The 15,445-nt window shown below is 42.9% G+C and overlaps 1 protein-coding gene across 3 annotated transcripts in view; it reads left to right on the top strand.

Moving 5' to 3' along the window:
• SATB2 (SATB homeobox 2) overlaps nucleotides 1-15,445 on the top strand; it is a 238,710-nt gene that overhangs the window by 166,876 nt on the left and 56,389 nt on the right. The window lies entirely within an intron of this gene.

Here is a 15,445-nt window from a genome sequence, read left to right as displayed (position 1 = left end):
TTGCCAGTTTCCTGGGTAAAAACACTTTAAATGTTGCAAAGTCTTTTCATGCCACTTTTTACTAGCTCTCTCAAAGTCAGCAGAGCAGGGGCATGCCACAGACAAATTCATGAAAAGTTGTGGGGTACCTTATGCCAGAAATGTACCGTATTTTTCGGACTATAAGACACACCAGACCATAAGACGAACCCCAAATTTTCAGAAGAAATATGGGGAAAAAATTAATGTGTCAAATGGATCCATCTTACAGTCCTGAATTCAGCTTACCCTGGGAGGATTGGCAGCGGAGTCACAGGGGGTGTTTGGTGGTCTGGCAATGATATGACCCAGACTGGTGTGCAGGTTCGGAGGTGTTCAGCAGTGTGGGGGGCTATGGTGACATTTTTTGAAAGCCCGGAGCCCCCACACATGCACTGCTGTGATGTGATGGTCTCCGGGAAATCCCATCCCAGTCTGGTGCTGCATGGCGATGATCTCGCTCCCATCCCAGCCTAGTGCGGCTGATGCAGGTTCGGCGGTGCTCGGTGATGCGCTGTGGTGTGGGGGCTGCGGTAACATTTTGTGAAAGCCCTAAGGCCCCGCACTCCTATTGCCTTGATGCTGTGGCCTCCGGGAAAATGGCTGCCGGAGGCAATGCATGCGCAGATGGAGATCTCGGCTCCGAGATCTTGTCTCTCGAGATTTCTTGATGAGATTGATTTCCCAGGCGCAGATTGAGATCTTGGCAATGAGATCTCATCCTGAAATCTCGAGAGACGAGATGAGCTGAGATCTCAATCTACGCATGCACCGACTTCGGCAGCCATTTTCCCGGATGCCACAGCATTGAGGCACCACTGAACACCGCCGAACTTGCTGCACCAGGCTGGGATGGGAGCGAGATCATTGCCCTGCAGCGTCGGACCACCGGAAGAATTGCCCGACTCCTGCTGCCACCACGCTAACTGTAAGTACATTCCGACTATAAGATGCACCTCCGTTTTCCCACAAAATTTTTTGGGAAAAAGTGCATCTTATAGTCCGAAAAATAAGGTAACACCAGGCCCTAACTGGAGTAACATTTCTGGCAGCAGTGCATTTCAGTTGTAAGATCTGCCTTATTCATTAGGAGGAGTGCACCTCCTATTGAATTAGGCACATTTTACTCCAGCAGCACCTTCATTAAGATGGACATGCATAATGCCATATCTGTGGTTCATCCTGAAGAAGAAGTGTTGCTTCTGAGACAAATAAACTGTATCTTCATATTTCCTGAATCTTTGGCTTCATTTTATCTACAATCCTTTGGGCTGGCAGAGCAGAAATTAACCTGTTTTTCCAACAATCACTGTCCTTCCCTTTGTGGGTCTGCAGCAGCCGAATCCAAGCATTATCTATAGTTGTGGTTGCACAACCTGGAAAGTTGAGCACTTTTTCTAAATCATGCCTATTAGCAACGTATCATGATGGCCGGATGCTGTATCCCTGCACAACGGTCTTTCCATTAGCCTCCTGACGAACTGGCATCTTGGCAGGGAAACGCGTTGAGGCACAATATGATCGTCTGGACACCAGATAAGATGTTTGGGTTACTTGGGGTATCTTGAGATATATCTATATGCTGGGTAGTGTGCAATGAGGGGAGGAAGTTTTTGATGGCCAAGTATTACACATATCAGTATGGCCATCTGGGATGCACCCTACATATAAAACACCCCCTACTATGTGAGGTATCGTATATTTAGTAAGGGCATGTGTGCAATAACCTATTAAATTAGCCACTATTTAGCTAGCTATCTTTTGGAGGGTACATCTATTGGCAATTGTGCAATATCTGCTATCACCCAGAGATCTATAGGTAGGGTGTGCAGTTTATATCAAGACGGTACCTTTGGTAGGTTAATACATTTGGGTTGGTTAACCATGTTCACCTAATTACCCCTAATACCTACCTTGGCAGTTTTCCCTAAACCGTCCCACCTAGGTTCCCCCTCCCCCCCCCCTTCCCCCCCCCTATTTGTTCTCTGTTTCTCCTCTCCCTAGGTTCATCATCTCATTGTCCGGGCTGGCATATGGGAGAGGTTAAGTTGATAGGGCTATTGAGGGAAAGTCGACGAGACCGGGGGCGCCAATTGCGTGATAATTCAGGGGTGTCAACCTCCGCATGCTAGGCAGGGACAGTACTTATAGGGACTGTAAGGGTTATGGTGTCTACACCTCCATAGCACATTATACCCCCATTTCATACCCTTGTGAGTGTCCTAGTAATATCTGGTAAATTAAGGCGACTGTATTCCCGACATCACAGGAGAAACCAGGAGCCTGTGACATTTTTTGCATCCTTTTTTCCTATAATAAATTACCATCCCTTATCTCATGTTTTTTAGCGGTACGCCCTGCATAGATATAGGCTTATTGTGTAGCGCTGCGGGCATCAGGACCGACTAATTTGAATTTGATTAGCTGTAAAGCTATATTAGGTACCGGTTGGGGTATTACCCCCTAGGTATAGGTGTATTAGGGAAGGTCGGGGTAACTACAGCCTTTCTTTTTGTTTTTTGTCTGTTACATTGTTGTAGGTTTGCGGTGTTTTGTCTATTGCAATTTTAAATTTATATTTCATTAAAGTAATTTTTAGGTATTAGTTGTTTTTGAACGATATGCTTTGATCACTATACCAACCTATTTGATATTTGTTTATTTCCACTTTTTCTAAATCCTATCCCAATTTTTAATTGGACAAGACTATCTTTGCACTATAGTTCTTCCAGCCTATTCACAATTATGATAAATAAGTATATAGCTGAAGGGACAGGAGCTTGCAGCTGCTGTTTTCTGAGGTAACATATTTCCCTGCCTGAGGTAGCACATTCCCCTCCCAGAGGTAACACATTTCCCTCTCTGAGGTAACACATTTTCCTGTCTGAGGTAACACATTTCCCTGTCTGAGGTAACATTTTTTTCTGTTTGAAGTAAGATATATTTCCCTCTCAGGTGTAACACATTTCCCTCCCTGAGGTAACACATTTCCCTGCCTGAGATAACACATTCCCCTCCCTGAGGAAACACATTTCCCTCCCAGAGGAAACACATTCCCCTCCCTGAGGTAACACATTTCCCTGTCTGAGGTAACCTTTTTTACCTGTTTGAAGTAACATATATTTCCCTCTCAGATGTAACACATATTCCTGACTGAGGAAATACATTTCCCTGCCTGAGGTAACACATTCACCTCCCTGATGGAACACTTCTCTGTCTGTGGTAACATTTTCCTGTTTGAGGTAACACATATTTCCCTCACTGAGGTAACACATTTACCTGTCTGAGGTTACACATTCTCCTGTTTTAATTAGCACATATTTCCCTCTCAGATGTAACACATTTCCCTGGTAACATGTTTCCCTGCCTCAGGTAACACAATTCCATGTCTGATGTAACACATTTTCCTGTTTGAGGCAACACATATTTCCCTCTTAGAGGTAACACATTTTCCTGCCTGAGGTAACACATTACCATGCCTGGGGTAGCACAGCAGTGAGTGTTTCTTCCCTATCTCAAGATCTCTGAGCTTATCAAAAATCAAGTCAGTCACTTGGTAGCTTATATGGCACTGACTTGGTTTATGGTGAGCTAATAGGACTGATGACACAGCAGAAACACTTAAGGCCCCGTCTCACATAGCGATTTACCAACGATCACGACCAGCGATACGACCTGGCCGTGATCGTTGGTAAGTCGCTGTGTGGTCGCTGGGGAGCTGTCACACAGACAGCTCTCTCCAGCGACCAACGATCAGGGGAACGACTTCGGCATTGTTGAAACTGTCTTCAACGATGCCGAAGTCCCCCTGCAGCACCCGGGTAACCAGGGTAAACATCGGGTTACTAAGCGCAGGGCCGCGCTTAGTAACCCGATGTTTACCCTGGTTACCAAAAAAAACAAACAGTACATACTCGCCTTTCGGTGTCCGTCAGGTCCCTTGCCGTCTGCTTCCCGCTCTGACTGAGTGCTGCCGTACAGTGAGAGCAGAGCGCAGCGGTGACGTCACTGCGGTGCTGTGCTCTCACTGTACGGCGGCACTCAGTCAGAGCAGGAAGCAGACGGCAAGGGACCTGACGGACATCAGATGGTGAGTATGTAGTGTTTGGGTTTTTTTACATTTACGCTGGTAACCAGGGTAAACATTGGGTTACTAAGCGCGGCCCTGCGCTTAGTAACCCGATGTTTACCCTGGTTACCAGTGAAGACATCGCTGGATCGGTGTCACACACACCGATTCAGCGATGTCAGCGGGACCTCAACGACCAAAAAACGGTCCAGGCCATTCCGACACGACCAGCGATCTCACAGCAGGGGCCGGGTCGCTGGTACGTGTCACACATAGCGAGATCGCTACTGAGGTCGCTGTTGCATCACAAAACTTGTGACTCAGCAGCGATCTCGCTAGCGATCTCGCTATGTGAGACGGGGCCTTTACTCCTGTTATAAAACAAACAGGGAAATGTGTTACCTCAGAATGTAACACCAGCAAGTCCCTGCTGTTTCGTCTGTATGCTCAGTTATCATAGCTGATTCATATTTTCATTCCCCTGGCCAGGAATTATAGTTTGTACTGACCATGTTCCTGAATGGTCAGACACTACCATTACACAGCACACAGAAGGGGCACATTTGTAAGATTATCTCAGCACAGGAACATCGATTATGGAACTTATTATTCCATGATCTATTGATTAAAATGTACTTGGATAAAGGGAACCCATTTAATGAATCAGGCTCTCAGTGTCTAGAAAGTAAGAGCATGCTTGTCCATGGACAATGTGGTCACATTGCTGTAACATAGGGCAAGCTTGTGTTGTGGTCATGACAGGATGAAGAGCAATTCATAGGCACCTGGTTACCCTTGTTTTCTCACTGTACTTGAGAGACGTACAATAAATGATGCATTATAGATGATTTGTATGGCAAAAAGCAAATGTACCAAATCTTTCTTATATGGAGTATGATCTAGTGAAGGTAATTTTTGGTATATATCTATCTGGTCATGTATGCATATGTCTATACAAACTGAACAGTGATTCTGTAGTGTATTCTGTGCTGAAAATCACACAACAGGTTAATTTATTAACTTTTTGAGGTGCCATATTTTTAGTGTCAAAACCCTTAATGCTCCAGCTGATGTTAATAGAATGTGGAGGATCTGCAGCCTGCGAGAACTGTGCAGCCAGCTTTAGCCGTGATGGGAACCTTACACCTGATTGGTCATGGAGTATGCTACCATAAATAATACCCTCGCCTGTTTTGAATTTCACAGATAGTCCCAAGCCTGTCTAATAAGGAAACTTTCACAGACATTAAATAAAAACCTAACATCCCATTAGGGAGATATAAGTCATGCAGACGTTTCATGGGCTTTTGCAGTTAATGACCAGCATTTTGGGTGAGGTTACCATCATTGTGCAAGTTTAATAAGAAAAAATAAAGCTCACTTAAAGGAATCTTCTAAATAAGGTATTGAACACACGGATGCTGTTTATGGGGCTTAAGATGAATTATATTGAAGGTATCAGTGCCAAGTGGTCTGATAATGAGAGCCAGACAACAAAGATACGTTTATGCAGGCAGCCAAGCCTGAGACTAGTTTTGTGTTGTGGAGGTTCTAGTAACTTTAACAATGTACTGTATGTACTGTTTTTTCTTCTCAAGAGGATATATACTGTACGTATATTACGGCCTTGACCACAAGCATACCACATTAAAGAGCAGACTTGTGTATTAAAGGGTTTTCCATTATGTGTTCTCTTTTACATCTGAGTTATTTTAGCTAGCTGAGCTTCATGGGAAATATACAATGTCCCGTGTTCAAAAGGTGAATTCGTGAATGTTGTTCTTACTTTTTTTGGTGGAAGGTCTTAAAACCGCAATACACCTTAGATGACGGTTGGCCAAACAATGGTTCAACAGATCATTTGGCAGGCAGCTATTTTGGTCATCTCTCCCATACAGAGGAGCACTCATTCGACCAGTGTTCTCTCTGAGACATGTTTAGTAGCAGCTTATTTCCAGAAGAACAAAATAATCGCCAGTCGGAAATTTGGCAGAACAGATCCTTATCTCTAACAATTGTCCGGGGCCCCAATACACATTAGACAGTTGTCCGAACCTGTCATTATCGGCCTTAGTCTAATGCGTATTGGGGGTCTTAGGGTTGGTTTACATTGTATGATTCATTCCTGTGATCCAACCAATCATTGTACGAAAATGACATTTAGCAGTGTAGACTATAAATAAATCTACATGTTGATAGAGTTGTTTTGTGGGGTTTGCACAAATATGGCTTCCCATTTGTAACATCTTTTCGACTGTATGAAACTACACAATTGTATCCAATCATTAAGAGCCACAACACCCCCCCCCCCCCCCCCGGGGTTCTACAGATTACCATAAGCTTTTAAATTCGATTCATTGAAGGTACCGTCACACTCAGCAACTTTGCAAAGAGAACGACAACGATCCGTGATGTTGCAGCGTCCTGGATAGCGATCTCGTTGTGTTTGACACGCAGCAGCGATCTGGATCCCGCTGTGCCATCGCTGGTCGGAGCTAGAAGTCCAGAACTTTATTTCGTCGCCAGGTCGGCGTGTATCGTCATGTTTGACATCAAAAGCAACGACGCCAGCAACGAGCATAGGGGGCGTCGCAGCGTCTCCTTCTACCCAGTCGGTACACTCCGGCTGTTCGACATGGAGCTAACAACCAGCGAGAACGAGAAGTGAGTCGCCGTTGCGTCACTGGATCGCTCCTGCATCGTTCTGGAGTTGCTGTGTTTGACGTCTCTACAGCGACCTAAACAGCGACGCTCCAGCGATTTAGTTTAGGTCAGCTCGTTGTCTATATCGCCGCAGCGTCGCTGAGTGTGACGGTACCTTAAGACCTCAAGTCAGCCAGCTTATAGGCTACATTCACAAGAACCGAATTTTTCAGAAAATCTACTAAACTTTTGTATGAAATCTGCATGGAACCGCATCCATGTATGTGATATGTGGAACTTTACTCACACAGATTTCCAACTGTACAGCAGAAAAATACCATAATGAAAAAAGGTGGCATGTCACTTAATGTGGATGGAAAAACTGTAGTATCAGCCCTTTTTATGGCAATAGGGCTAATCCTTGAACAAATCTGCAATGGATGTGCTATACACCCACAGCATTTGGGAGCTGAAATCTGAGTGTACCATTTATGATGGACTTTAATGTAATGTGTGAACATGTCCTTTGGCACTGCTTATATAACGATTAGAGAGAAGAGAAAAAAACAAGAATCCACGGCAGAGATTCCAAAGGAGACTCCTGGATTTTTTGCTGTGGATGTGAAGTTTGATACACCACAGATCCACACGCAGCCCCAATTAATAGGTTGATTAGTGCACTGTATCAATCAGGTACCCATTTTCAATTCACCTCAATTGGTGATCTGACACTTTTTTATTTTCCACAACATGAATCTTAAATGCTCTTTAATAATATCTACCTTGTTTGTACAGCAACATGGATGTCAAAGTCAATGGCATGAACTTTCTTGTGGACTTCGTGTCGATTTCAACACTGGGTCTGTGTTCAGATCTGCGTGAAAAAAATAGTTGTGTGCACATCACCTTGGTCACCTCGCATAGACTATTTCATATTGTTACTTCATAAACACACAGTAATTGACTTGTTTTCTCTCAGTAATAACCTTGGCTTACCTGTGTAGCTACAACTAATAATCACAGCATGCCATCCATGCAAAAGACAGGCAAACGAGATACACCAGAGCTGCAGAGAGGGCCACAAGGTCATCTGACTTCATAGTTTGGGGGATTTTGTTCTCTATTAATCAAATCTCATTGTAGTGTAATAAATATAATGAAACCTGAAGCCTCCACTTTATGGGATTGGGGCTACTGTTCTCATGAAGTATCTTCACATGTTCTCTTGTTAATGTGAGTTTTCTTTTAAAGAGAACCTGTCATTAGATTAACGGTGCCTAAATCATGAGCTGCATGAATCAGACTCTGGCTGTGTTATTGCAGCCATATACTGTACATTTTAGGGTATGCTCACAGGAGCGAATAACACGGCTGGGTGCTATCTGAGGTTTTATCGGGTAGCACTTGGCCTATTGTTATACTATGGGGCAGTGCAGATCTGTAATTTTTTTTCTCATGCCAAATCCACAATGGGAAAATAATTGCAGCATGCTGTGAATGGCTCCGGAATGCGGATCACGCACACCCATATAAGTCTATGGGTGCGTGTGTAACATCGTACTGTGCTTAGATGACATCCAAGCGCAGTCTGACATCCGCGGACTCACACAATGGAGAAGATGGAGAAATTATGTTCTCCATCTTCTCCACACCTGTGTTTCGATTCTCTCATGCAAAGTATTCGGATCACAGTAATATGACACTGGGCTCAAACTCTGATAGAGTTTGAACCAATTGTCATTAGCATAATCTGCCCGATTCTGTCGCATGAGAGGATCTACAACCATATGAACAAGATCGTACTCAGAATTGCAGTGGTGTTTTAGAGAAAACCTATTTTAAAAAGCCAACCAGGCACTAGTTTTTTCAGCTGAATAGTCTGAGGCAGGTCTCTGGTGGCTTATCGCCACTCGCTCCTTTCGACTCCCCATACACACACATAAGGAAGGACCTGTTAGTCTAGAAATCTGGGGAGGGGAAGAATTGTCAAAGGAACAAGTTTTTAAAGTATGTTTTCTCTCAAACACTGCAGTTTTTCAGAGGAAAACATACCTGGGTACAATAATACTATCTGTGCCTGCTTCATGCTCACTCGGGCAGTATGAATCAGGTGACAGGTTTCCTTTCATTTAGACATTTTAACAATAAGAATAAAACCATGAAAAATCCATGTGGATAAGTCTGAAGTGTGAGAGTTCACCACCACCTGAACCAGAGACCCTGGGTGTTACTGCCCTCCACTTTATAATATTGTTCCTGTCATAGTTTATTCATATGAAAATGCTCAGTTTTTTCCGGTAGAACTGAACATGCCATGAATGTGAAGTATAACCAAGTTAAATCCCAGAAATCATTTACTAGAACAACGTTTTCTATACATACATTACGGTTGAATAATAATAGCAAGGTCCAGATGAGAAACAGTTCCACCCCAAAGTTCCAACGTTCCACCCCTGCCGTTCCTGGTGTGATTCTCATCTCTCTTAGAGATGACTTAATGACTGTCCCTGGACTAGACACTGCCCATTTTACTGTTCTATGGATTTTACATATAAAGTGCAGCATTTTATAAAGTTATATTTAGGATTTACCAAGGTTGGATTTAGTATTTAGGGACAATTTATCAGTTAATGTAATAAGGTATAGGGGCAGTGTCTTGGCAAAAAAAATAAGCAGGCAAGTTCTCCTTAAGGGAGGCTTCACACTCGTATTTGGCAGAGCTGCAGGCAGCATCCTGCTTCCTCCATGAAGTCCCACCCACTGCCGCACCTCTTCCTTCAGTTCCGCCTACGTCTGCATGCATTCTGCGTACCCTATCTTTAACATTGGGTACGCAGGCCATGCGGATGAATGTGGATGCCTCCACATGCGTCGTCTTGACGCTGCGCTGACCTGCGTAAAACGCAACATGTTAGGATTTTGTTGCGGTCGGCGCAGCTTCAAAACGACGCATGCAAGGTACACAGAATGGGTAAGCAGAATGCATGCAGACATAGGTGGAGCTAAAGGAGGAGGTGCGACAGTGGGTGGGGATTCACAGAGGAAGCAGGCTGCCGTCCGCGGCTCTGCCGAATGCAAGTGTGAAGCTAGCCTAAGAGATTGTTCCAGAATGGGTGTAAAGTTGACGATTTTTTCAAAACCCATTAATAGTGTATGGGACTTAGGCTACATTCACACATCTTTGTGAAGTGTCGGCATGATGCCAGAATTTTATTAGAGAGCACACAGATCTGTTGAACATGTTCTATTCTGATCCTTAAACTCAGATCGGAATAGGACATGCTCTGAGTTTCTCAGATCTGTGATTTTAATGGATGTCTAAATATGTCTATTCTACTCAATATTTCTCTGTGCCATATGATAAGAAATCGGGCAGCACAGGGACATTTCATAAGGATGTGACAAAGGATGTCACAAAGATTGCAGACAAAGAGTAAAGCACCATAGGTCGGTTATATAGACTGTGAATATATGGGCAGTGCAGCTTGACTGCTGCTACATTCCAACGGGGGAGATGGGACCCCTGTTCTCGTGATCAGTGGGTGTCCCAGAGATCAGTAACTCATTACTTATCCAGTAGAAAGGATATGATTTGCAGTCTTTATTAGTATAGTATTAACTTTAAAGCATTAAGCTAGAGCCTTTTTGGTACATGTAGACATTTTGTAGGGTACAGGTGACCTTTGGTCACACTGTCTGTTCATGTTATATTCCAAGATTATATAAGGCTGTCTGGTACCATTTTTGATCCATTTTTAAAGCCAGGAATAGGAAAGTAATAGTATAAAGTAAAGATTGAACTTCTTGAACCTTAAACAGAGTCATGATGGGAAAATTAGAGCTAAACTGCAGTACCTAACAGTGGCCAGTAAACCATGTGTAGTGCTGTGGTGTTCCACCCTGTACATTGCTTACATCCGGCCAATGTTGGAGCAGATAACAGCTGGGCAGTGGAGGTGCCGTGTGTCGGACACCCACTAATCTGATCCTGATGACCTATCAAACTCATAGGTCATCAGTATGTAACTGCCAGAAAAAAAACTTTATATCCTGGAAGAGTTTGATCAATTGTTACAAAATCAGTGAAAGATATGCCAGTTTATTGGATAAATAGCCTTTTTGGCTGGTTGTTACATTGCCCGTTTAAGTCTCCAGCCTTGCTGTGAAATGCATTGTAGCGAAAACCACTAGGAACCTACTTAAGCTGCTAAATGAATAGACACACAAACCCCCCTATATACCACATGGCAAAATATAATGAGGGTTGGAACTGTTAAATGACTGAAACTGCTAAATGCATAATGCTACTTGGCAAAACTACTGTGCATTTAACGGTTTTCCACTCTGTAATAAATGACATATGTGGAAAACGTGCAGTGAATGTGAAAAACGGCACAATTGGTTTAGCAAACGTGCCCTTTTTTCTCTCTGTTCCTCCTCGTGTGAATATCAAAGTTGTGCAGCCTGTAATGGATGGTTTTATGGGTCGCTTTAGCAAGACTTGTGGGTCACATACTTGGTATTATAAATGTCTACATAATATACCAGCTTCCATGGAAAGCAGTAGGTTGCGGCTACCATAATACAGTTAACCCTTTGTGCAGCGTAATAGACTAGATTAAATTGTCAATAGATCAAGAATAAAAATATATGTAGCTTTTACATTTGGCAGCTAGTGTAAAATAAATCATAATCATCCTCCACATACAGTATTTTATTATATATGATATTGTATAATAAGGCAAAAGGTATACATTATAATGTATAAGGTGGTAGTAGTAGCCTCAAGGCTATGTATAGTTTCCTACTTCTAAAAGCCAACTACTCTTAAGAATGACAATATTCCCCCACCCAGTGGCAACCCACCAGCCATTCTGTACTCAGGAAACTGCAGCACAGCTTCATACAACTGAATAGAGTGAGCTCCAGCTCCTTATATATTCAGGTCACCAGGATGACGGTAGGAAAATTGATTTACAACAGTTAAAGAGATTGTCCAGGACAATTTTTTTTTAATATGGGCCAAAAACTAATAAGCAGGTAATTGCTAACAGAGGGAACTACTTTCCCCCTTTCCCGTAATGGCTCAGAGCGATCACTGACCGCTCCTACCGGCGATTTAGCTGCTCCACGTCAGCAGAGCAGCTCTTCCTCTTCCAGGCTGCTCTGTCGACAGCGTGTGCCTGCCAACGTCATACTTACTTACAGCTGTCATTCTCCATTTAGGCAACGGGGAGCCAGCTGTTAATCAGCAGGACATAAGCATTCACGCCCCATCAAAAGAGCAGAGTGGAAGAGCAGCAGCTGCTCTCTTGGCATGATGTCAGCAGAAGCTGCTGAATCGCTGGCAGGAGCAGTCTTTGACTGCTTTGTGCTGGCAGAGATCAGTGTCGGGGACAACAAGCAGGTAGCTGGCAACTACCTGCCTATTAGTTCTTAGGTCCATAGTAAAAAAATAAATAGTCCTGGATAACCCCTTTAGTACTGGCCATAAGTGGACTTAAGGAGCATTGCATTGTTCTCCATATATACCATATGTGCAAGCTATGAATCTGCATAGGACTCAACAGTCAATTGGGGCCACATTAAGCTTTCTGTAAAAAAAGAATTACAGAGCTCCCTACAGCTTAGTAGATTGACTGGACAAATGATTCTATTATTTAGATTTACCAGTGATGTGGAATAGCAGTGAGTCCTGGCACCCTGTCCTCATCTAATTAACGGCTGAGATCCACATACTATTCTTATAGAGGGGCCCGCTGCTATCTATGCCCACCACTTTCTAAACTCCATTCATCGTATAATGGTTACTTACCAGAAGAATATTAGGCTGCTATACCTATATATATGGAGTCATTATATATGTAATGGTATGCAGGAATATGCTAGCTCACTATTTATTGTTAAACTAACAGCACTGTGACTACCTGGTATTCACAAAAACTGCTGAGAAAAAAGTATTTTGACCTTGACATTGAAAGACCTTGAATACACACCTTTTTCTTACAAACTCAGACAAACATTTCACTATGGCAGCTAGTCCTTACTGAAGGTGAGAAATACCAAAGTGTCAGCTTGAAACTCTGCTCGTATTTTATACCACACTAGCAAAGTAAATATGTTTGACTTGACATATTTTACGTTCCTCATTCTCTTATCTTGCTGTCACTTGCAAGACTACTTGTTAAGATCACAGAATGGAGATTTATGGGTTTCTGCATAGCTCTCAAGCATGCTAATTCCATGAAAAACTGAGACTTTTGATATTTAAGAGGGCGAGACTAATGAACAATATGGGGCATGTTATGCATTTTGTTAATATATTATCATTGTGTTGGTGAACTTCTCAGTTATATCGGCACCACGCTGATTCTAACCATAAAACCGATGACAAACCTTAGCAAATTGTGTGACGATAATGTTCCTCACCCAAAACAAAACAAGCATTCAACTTAGAGACTAACAAGTCATAAAACTTCAGGTGTGACTCCACTTAAGCCCAATATATTAATTTCCTTTTCCCATATGTCACATGAACATGGCTTATAAGAGACATGGAGGATCCCCACCATGGATTGTTTCTTTATCGCTGTTCTTGCTTGTTTCCTGACTGATGTAGATGTAAAAAATCTATTTCTATATTGTTGACCCAGCTGTGTCGCTATTTTGATAAAAAAAGCATGGGTCACCGTAGTGTATCATCGATGGCATAGGAATAGGTGTAGCAACTATAGACGTTGGTATAAGGCTTAGAGTCTAAAGCTGGCCATGGATGAATTAGCTGTTGGCCGAACATTCGTTTGGCAGACAGCTATCTATACATACATATCAGCTGGTCAACCTATCCCTACAAAATCAGCAGATTTAACTGACCCTCATCTAATATGTAGTGGTACCTTAAGAGGGACCTTGTAAAAATCCATCCAGACTTTTGTGCCTGTGTAAGACCTGTCTGGTCTTGGGTTGAAAGTCGGCATTCACTCTATGTGATTGCGGATTTTTGAATCCTTACAGTGTGCACCACAGATTGTCAGGATTCTAGGTGTTCTGCCGAAACCAGGCAGTCCTGTAACTGCAAGTTTGCAATTTGCATACATGCGGCCACGTGCCGACTAGATGTTGTTTGGCCTTGCTCAATGCAAGTGAATTGAGTAAGTCCAAGCATGTCTAGTTGGCATGTGGCCAAAAGTATGCAAATCCCATGTGATTGCCTGGTCTCGGAAGCGACACCACTTAATCCTGTCAGCATGTGGTTGGTGCACTGTAAGGATTCAGAAGTCTGCAGTTACATATAGTGACCTCAAACTTTCACCATAAGACCAAATTACCCCTTTAAGTAAAAGTACTGTATGTATTTTGCATCACTGAAATTCCCAAAAATGTTAACTAGAGAAATAAGCATAGCTGTCTTTTAATAGGGCTCTATAAATGTCATGTTTGTGTAAATACATGAGCCATTTTTGGTGATCACTGATCAGCTGAAGTATTCATCAGCTTGTATAGTGTAACTGTAAGAAAACCACAGCATTCAGAAAATTGATGATCTGATGATTCAGTTATCTATTGGGTTAGAACTTCTAAAAGCGATCACAAATACTGTAATAATTATAGGGGATAACTCAGGAGACTCTTTGCGTGGAACAAGACAACTACAGGACACAGTTTTATAAGTGGTAAAGTCTATATTATCACACGGTGATTCAAACAGGTGCAGAGAGAAACTCAAGTCCACAACACTTGGTGCAAATATCAAATGCAGCTCAGCAGTCTATAGGAAACTTCAGAGGAAAATGCAATCACGCAGAAAGTCTATGAAGCACAATTATTCTTGAGGATACTTGACATGAATAAGTCCTTGCTTAGTCCAAAACACAGATAGATATGCTTATAAGGCAGTTCAAATAATATCTAGCTCAACCAGGGAGGTCTGGGTAATAGTCTCAGGTTCTTGCAGAGCAGAAACAGCTTACATGTCCAGCAAATGCAGATGGAAGTAAACACGAGCAGCAGATGAAGGAGAATTACTGGAACTGGTGTATGCAGCAGGAACTCAGAGCAGAGTAGCAGGATCACCACACAGGTCACAGGAGCAGGTATATAGCCAGGGAGTCACCAGAGGTCAGGAGCTGGATGCAAGGCAGAATACTCTAGCACAGACTGAAGGCTGGGGTGGAGTTTTATAGCAGGAAGACACAGTGCACATGAGACCAAAGACGCCATCTTTGAAAAGGGCAGTAATGCACAAAAAGGTAATAAAAAATGTTCAGAGTCCTGACAAATACTTCATACAAAGTGCATAACAACAATCCAATATCAATACTCAAATATTTGATTAAGACCTGTAGAAGCACAGCCGCGCAAAACGGCCATCGTCCTTGTATCCCACACATTGCTCCCCTGCTGAAGATTTTTTTAATGTCTCAATAATCTACGGATTTTACAGGACGGTGAGGGCCATCCCACTCTTTCTTTACATATGGACTTTCAGTCCTGGCATGTGAGCCTGCAGCATCAGTGACCCCATAGTTGGGTTGGTTGATTTGGCAGTGCAGCAGTGCGGATTGTTTGTCTCTTTGCAATACACTCAAATATTTGAACAAACAAGCCAATGCTTTGGCCCAGTCTGACCTTGTATGCCGATAACGCTGCTAATAGATGAACTACAATATACACTTCATGTCAGTACCAGGGGCATTATACCAGGAAGGGCCATGG

Source organism: Ranitomeya variabilis, chromosome 7, assembly GCF_051348905.1.
Source record: "Ranitomeya variabilis isolate aRanVar5 chromosome 7, aRanVar5.hap1, whole genome shotgun sequence".
Taxonomy (NCBI): Eukaryota; Metazoa; Chordata; class Amphibia; order Anura; family Dendrobatidae; genus Ranitomeya; species Ranitomeya variabilis.
The sequence above is the reverse complement of the archived record's forward strand: the minus strand, read 5'-3'. Positions and strand labels throughout refer to the sequence as shown.